Source organism: Ochotona princeps, chromosome 2 (genome assembly GCF_030435755.1).
Source record: "Ochotona princeps isolate mOchPri1 chromosome 2, mOchPri1.hap1, whole genome shotgun sequence".
Lineage (NCBI taxonomy): Eukaryota > Metazoa > Chordata > Mammalia > Lagomorpha > Ochotonidae > Ochotona > Ochotona princeps.
In genome coordinates, this window is record NC_080833.1 from 73,780,779 (window position 1) to 73,788,697 (window position 7,919).

Sequence of the window (7,919 nt, forward strand, 5' to 3'; positions counted from 1 at the left end):
AGAAGGGAACTGTAAGAAGAGACCAACTGAGCCAAATGAGATCCAAGAAGCCAGGAGAACACACAAGGGTTGTAAGAAGTGGAAAGGAGTAATTTCAGGCCAGCAGCACACATTGGTTTGCTTTAGGTAAAACCATATTTGAAATGAGGGCTGGACCAACTGTGTCAGCTGATCGTGCCCAGCAGGCCTCGGCACTACCACTTCCTCTTGGATGAGACCATCACGGTTTTCTTTACTCTTTGAAACAGAACCTTCGCTCTTGCCTTAAATTGTGGCAGAATTAAATTGTATCTATTCACCAGGCTTTTGATGGTTACTTATTTTTAAAAATTCAGTTTGTTCTTGAATTGTGTTAATTCCTCCTGATGTAAATTTTACCAGGAAAAGAGTGCTGTGGACAAGTCCAGGGGGCACTTGTAATGTTCTATTGGAACAAATGAGACCCACTTGGTAACAGAAGAATGGTCCTATTCAAACTGAAGTGTTCCAGTACCCTTTTCCACTGGAGCCTTCACTGCACGTGCATGTGAAAGAGGCTCTGTGTCTGACCTTGATTTGTGAACTTGGCTAAAGCCCTTCTGTTGTGTAGCACTGCCCTCTTGTCTGGAGCCTGGGAAAGCTAGGCTTGTTCTCCTGATGGTAACTTTAGCAAACCGCTTGGGCTGCCAGGCACGTTGGAGATCCTGTGGGTGCTAATCTGTGCAGACCAAGGGCGAGATAATCAGCCTCAGGAGACAATTAATTTTAGTACCAAAGAGGTTAGATGTACTCTATCTCCAATGCCAGTGAGCCAAAAGAGCTAACTATTGTGAAAACAACATGCAGAACCATCAAATACTCTCTGTCCACAGTGACTGTTCTCAGCTGCGACCCATCCCATCATGAGCAAGGGCCCAGGAGTGCTGTGGAGGACATTTTCTGGTTGTCTTTGTGAGAAAGGAGGCTTGAATCCTTCAAGAGTTAGAGAAATGGGTCTGGAGACAGGAAAGAGAATTGCAGAAGAAAAGCAGTCGAGAAAGTGCAGGAGCGTTTTTATAAGAGTATCACACTCATTTGTCATTTCCTTCATCGCCATTATCTTCAGCAAGCATAATGCTAGGACAGGATCCATGTGACTGTGCTGCCTCTTAATCATCCGTCTTCAGCTGCCGCAGGGAGTTCCTCTCCATGGCTCCACTTGCTTAGGAGCAAAGTTCAAGGCACCCTGCGCCAAGCCCAGCTCTTCTTCTCAATGGCACCTTCACTCTCAGAATGGGCTCCGTGGCAGGTGCATTGTTTTCTGCTGCACACTTGAGCAGAGCACGAGGCCTTGTCAAAGGCTATTGCTGTTAGTCTCATGGTTGATTTATTCAGTTGACCCATTTTCTGATTCCTGAGACTCCTACTGCCTCTAATCCCAGGGCTTGGAGGAAGGCCTACGGACAGCAGGATGAGGGCTCAGCTATGGAGGCACAAAGGCCTGGATCCTTGTTTTAACAAAAGACAAGCCTTGGGCCTTTCTGCTCTTTCAAAGGTTGTTATTGGCCAGAATACTTTGGGTCCTGAGTCCTGTCCCCTTTATTCATTCACCCAATCTTCTTTGCAATCTCTACATTGTGTGTATTTTTGTATTAGCATCTTCGCATGTAACACATTTAATTCCTTCATTTTTCCATGTTAGAACAATGGCTTAATTATCTCTGCATTGCCTGTACCTGTACCAGTGACTGGTATGTATACATTGAATAAGTCAATGAAACTGTACTATTCATATTAAGTGCATAGTAATGAAAATGAGAATGAAAGCTGTCTACATCTATCTGTGGCAAATAGAAAGGGAAGCGTTATCAGTTGTGAGAGGAATGTGAGAGGAAATACTTTTAAAAAGCAACATTTTTTTATTGCAGTTAAAGGTGGGAGGGCTCCCCTGTGTTGCTCATGGTTCCTGGCTGGGATTTGTGATGGGAGTGGCAGTTAAATCTGAGCAGTCATATGTCTGTCTAGTGCACGACTTACTTCACAGCTCATTTCCTCTCTGCCTCCAGTGACCCCTCTGCTAGTTCTAGCCTTTCTTAATTGCTCGCATGGGCAGAGATCATAAGGTACTCCACATATCCTCAGTTCAGAATCTGTCCTGCTGTTACACTGAGGACCTAATAGCAGGGTTTGTAACATGCTTGTCTACCTTATTTTTTTGTTTTAAGCAAGTTTGGATTGAGTGACCCATCAACTGGAAGGGGACAGTCATATTTATTTGTTGTAACACATCAGGATGTATTGTCAGATGGAACATCAAATAGCCACAATGGTTGGGAGGAACTTGGTCTTCCCCATATGTCACATATGTCATGATGATCCTTTTCTAGAATGCCCTTGAATTCGGTGGTTACCAGAGCATTGTAACACAGAGCCTTGCTAGGAGTGCTCGCCAAGTGGCGTGTTCATTTGGAGCCTCTTTCAGGCACCCTTGCACTCCCTCTGCCCTGCTCCTTTATGGTTTCAGAGTGGGCAGGCAAGCTAGCATCATGGGGGTAGTTTCCATGTGCAAAGGTCCGCATCCCTCATTCATGTCCTTCAAGGGTTTCGTTCACATTTTCTGATTGTGTTTTTGAGTACACGGTGTCAACAGCTCTCAGGACTGTGAAGTTTTCTATTTATCCTCAGGCCAGGAAAAGGCACAGATCACTGCAGTGTAAAATTACCAGTGGTTTTGACAGTGACCTGAAAGAACTATAGAATGAAGAAATTTAGCCTTGAGAGCTGAGGTTCAGCCCCAGGCCCATCTTAACCAAGAAGTTCTGCTCAATTATACAGGTCATGAGATGTTCTGCTGGTCTTGAAAATATTGAACTCATCAAACTAAAGTTCGGTGTTGTTGACATACCTTGATGAATGGCCAGTTTCAGACACCAAGTACCGTATTTACTTGTTTATTTTTTTCTCTGTTTTGTTCTGACTCAGCTTTAATTTTGTAAGAAAATTTAAGATCTGCTTTTTTATTTCTTTTGCTGGGGTTCCCCAAATCAGAACAAATTCTTCCAAAGTCATGAACAACAAGTTGGAATGATATAAATGACCATATTTGATGGCAATTAATGAAAGGGGTTTTGTTTCTGCCTTTGCCAGTCCATTAGAGAGTATAACACAATGGTTAAGAGCTCAGGCCTTTGAGCTGGAGCATCTGGGCTCAACTCTAGCTGCAGCACTTCCTAGCCATGACTCCTGTGTAAGTTACCCTCCATGTGGATCAGTTTCAGCTTCTGTAAGTGGGGATGCCAGTAATACTTATTTTCCAGGGCTTTGTCAGCAATTAGTTATACAGCAGTTAGAAAAGTGTCAGCCACATGGAAAATTCTAGATCAGTTTTAGCTATTGTCTTAGTTTGAGCTGTCAACAACAAGATACGCTAGATTGGGTGGCTCCACTAGTGAAACATTTTCTCCCAGTTATGGCGCCTCAACCTTGGAGGTCAAGTGCCAGAGAATTGGTGTCACTGAGAGCTCTCTGCCTGGCCTGCAGCTGGCCCCCTTCTCCCATCTTCACATGCAGAGGGAATGAACTCTGTTTCTCTTCTCCTCTGCTTATAAGGCCGTGGAGATTAGGGCCTTGCTTTTATGACATCATTTAACCTCAATTATCTCCTTAAAGTCTTATCTCCAAATAACATCATTGGACACTAGAACTTCTACATACAAATTTTGAGAGGAACATGATTCAGTTCAGTACTATTTTCATGGCAGTTTAGAACAGTTTCAGATGTACTATGAATGTAGACCCACTAAGTTCACTCTAGGAAGTATAGGAATACATACTGAAGAAGGAAATGATGTGAGTACATGAGACACAGTTAGAGATAGCTAGTTTTAATTAAGAGACCATGCTCATGTTAGTCTATCACACCACCTGCTTTGATCTCTTCTAAAAAGATTTTGTACCTTATTCATCAGATTCTTAACTGTATATTTATTTTAAGGTCTCAAGAGCTCTACTGACCTTCATCAGGCATATGGTAGTCACAGAATCCCAGAGGCTCCTTTATAAACTCCTTCTCATACAGTGTATTCTAGTTTCTTCTTCCTGGATTTTTTATATCTTTAATGTGAGTGATGGATTTCAAGGATTATGCAACTTGGCTTCCCTCCCTCCCTCCCTCCTTCCCTTCCTTCCTTCCTTTTCTTCCTTCCTTTCCTTTCTTCCTTCTTTCTTTTCTACATATGGTCTAGCACTTCCTGTAGAATGCAATATCAATTGTATCTTCATGCATCAGTAAAAATTTTGAAATTAATATCCTATTATGTACAAAAATGCATCCATTGTTCTGTGTCATGTTAACCCAGATACAGAATATTGATACACAATAGAATTGGAGGTAGATGAGGAAGGATATTGTCCCTTGTTGAGTTTAGGCAATTTGTCCAAGCCTCACAGTTAGGAAATAGCAGAATCAGAATTGTCCTCCCATTGTGCATGCTCTATAATACAGTCCCATTTTATAAATGACAAAGTACCTACACAAATCTCAAGAAAATACTTCTTGAAACTGCATTTCTTAAAATTTTTGATATATTCATCAGTTTTCTAAAGTGCAGTTAAGTATTTTTAGTTTTTGTTAAATCAAGGAAAATATAAGAAATTTGGTATTCTCTTTCCTTGTCATCTAGCTTTTTTCTATGTGATGAGTGAGGTATGGATAACTTTCACACTCAGCCTTTGAAGATCTTTTCATCTTAAACTCTAAAGTTAGTGGCTTTTCCAATGTCCTAGGAGAATCTGTTTATTCATTTGGTTATAACCATCTGAATGCTACACTCGGAAGTCAGTTTTCAATGGCTCAGTCAGGTATAGTAGATTAGCCTATTGCTTGCAATGCTGACATCCCATATCAGAATGCTGGCTCAAGTCCAAGCTGCTCTTCTTCAGATTTGACTCCCTTCTAGTGTACACATTGTTGAGCCCATGCTACCCACAGGGGGATTTGGATGGACTTCTGGACTCCTAGCTTGAACCTCGGTCAGGTGCAGCCATTATGATAATTTGAGAAGTAAACCAGAAGATGGGAGTTATCTTTCTCTTTCTATCTTTCCCATTTTCTCTGTCATTTTACCTTTTAAATAAATAAAATAAATGTTTTTAAAAGTTGATTTACCAGATAAGAGAAAATCATGTTTGTGTGTCTCTATGATTTATTACTTTTCTAGTATCACAATGAGTGTCAGAACCAAAACATGGGTCCTACTTGCTAACTATTGATAGAGAAGAGACAGAGAAGCAGATGTGCTATTAAAATTCATTAAAAGCAGATTCTGTGCATTCCTAGACATATATTTAGGGCATTTTAGAGTATCAGGGAAATAGCAAGAATTTTGTTTAAAAAACCAGGTTATCGTCTGGATTAAAATATCTTTTGACTTCTCATCAGCAGCATTGGATGCTAGAAGACAATGGAACACTGCTTTCCACATTTTGAAGGAAAATCATTTTGACACTGAAATTGTACACCCAAGCAAACAGCTAGTCAAGTGGAGGGAATAAGCATGTAAAATGTGAAATAAATTATGCTTTATGTTTTTGAGAAGATAGTTGAGGATGAACTTTGGTAAAATGGGAAATATTATTTAAAAGGAAGGCATTGGCTACAAAAAAGAATAGCTGTAACCAGGCTCAGTGTAGTAGCCTAGTGGCTAAACTCCTTGCCTTGAATGCATTGGGATTTCATATGGGCACCAGTTCTTATCCCAACGGCCCTGCTTCCCATCCAGCTCCCTGCTTGTGGCCTGGGAAAGTAGTCGAGGGTGGCCCAAAGCCTTGGGACCCTGCACCCATATGGAAGACCCGAAAGAGGATCCTGGCTCCTGACTTCGGATTTGCTCAGATCTGGCCATTGCAGCCACTTGGGCAGTGAATCATCAGCTGGAAGATCTTCCTCCCTGTGTCTCCTCCTCTCTGTGTATCTGACTTTCCAATAAAAATAAATCTTTTAAAAAAACAATAGCTGTAACCTAGAAGATTAAAGAAGAAACTCTTTGGATGGTAGCTGGGAAGCAGGTATGAAGCAAGTTATGTGCTAGATAGCAGAGGCTGGGACCCACCTGAGAGCGTGTTGCTGGAGGGAAAGAGATTGGAACACAAGTGAAGGTGTGAGTCATCATTATATGAACTCTGATTTTAGGTTTGCAGGTTACTCATTGCTAGAGTCAATCTTCAGAGAAACCCATGGAAAACTTAATTGTCATTATAGAAAGGAATATAAATGTTACCAATTAAAGCAATGTAAATGTATAAACAGAGTTGACAGATACCAGGATATGAATGGAGATGAGGAGGAAGATTGAAAGATAAGGAGAATAATATCCTTATCCCACATGTAAGTATGTAAATTTGCTGAAATAAGAGATGGAATTGGATATGTTGCTTAACATTATAAATGTTAAAAAGAAACCCATAAGTAAAACATAGTAGTAACTGGGAAGAGGAAAGTGGATGAAGAGGAAGGAGGAAGTGTAGGGAATTAAATATCATTTATGGCAGGGAGTATGTAGTCATTGTTTACAGTTGATAGAAATAGAGATACAATTCTATAATTTTAAAGTCAACAAGAATATAAGAAAATAGATAAAATTATTATTATTTCAAAAGTCTTATTTATTTATTTGAAAGGCTGAGTTACAGAGAGAGGACACAAGGAGATAGTCCACCAGCTGATTCACTGCCCAAATGGCCTCAATGGCCAAGGGCAGGCCAGGCATAAGCTAGAAGCCAGCAGTTTTTATAAATCTCTGATGTGAATGCAGGGTTCTACCTACTCTGGCCATCTTCTGCCATTTTCCCGAAGTACATTGGCAGAGAGCTTGGTCAGAAGTAGAGCAGCCGGGACTTGAACCAGTGCCAATATGAATGCCAGCATCACAGGTGGCATCTTTACTCAGCAGCCTTAAACTGGCCCCATAAATAAAATTTATTACCAGTGCATAGAAAGACTTGGATGGAGAAGAAAGAGGTAGGAGACTCTGACATTTTATTATAGGCCCTCATTACATTGTGTTTTTGTAATATACATATAGTTATTTGTCATATATGAGGAGGATACTTAAAAAGTGTACATAGATGGAATTAAAAGATAAGTTTATTTTGATGCAAGAAATATGGAAATTCATGCATGTTTTGTCTTAGTACTTATTTTCATGATCTTTCTGAAGATCCCTCAAAAGGGTGTGTGTGTATATTTGAAAGGCGGGGCGTTGCACACACAAAAACATACAAAAAGTTGGGGTGGGGAGGCAGGGGAGGGTGTTGTGTATGGAGGGAGAGAGCTTCTATTAGCTGGTTCACTCCTCAAAGGCCCACAGTAGTCAGCACTGGATTGTGCTGAAATTAGATGCTAGGAATTCAGTTCAGATTTTACATTTGATCGCTTCTCGGCCTTTTGGCTAAGATCAAGTGTAGATTTTACATTTGAGTGGTGGGGATGCAACTGCTTGAGTCTCCCGTGATGTGCATTAGCAGGAAGCTGAAGAGTCATGGCTAGGTATTAAACTCAGGTACTCTAACCTGTGGTGTAGGTATCCTAACCAGCATCTGGACTTCTAGGCAGGCTGTCTGCCTCTTTGTATTTTTATTTTATTTTTTTAAAAATTATTATTTTATGATACAGTTCCATGGACTCTGGGATTCTCCCTCCCCAAATCCCTTTCCCCAACCCCCCACCCAATAATTTCCCCTATATTATTTCAATGGCATAGTCCTTTAAAAACAGTCCTAAATGCATCATTCTGCTATTTAAGTATATCCTGACATTGTAGGTAGGGATAGTGGCAGTAAGTCCAGCATCTTATTGTTAAGATAAATTTAACAGTTTAATTGAGAGTCCATCTCTGATTTGGAAGTAGAGATGCCTACTGCATTGTGTCTTCACATCTGGATATGATAATCTCTATTACACA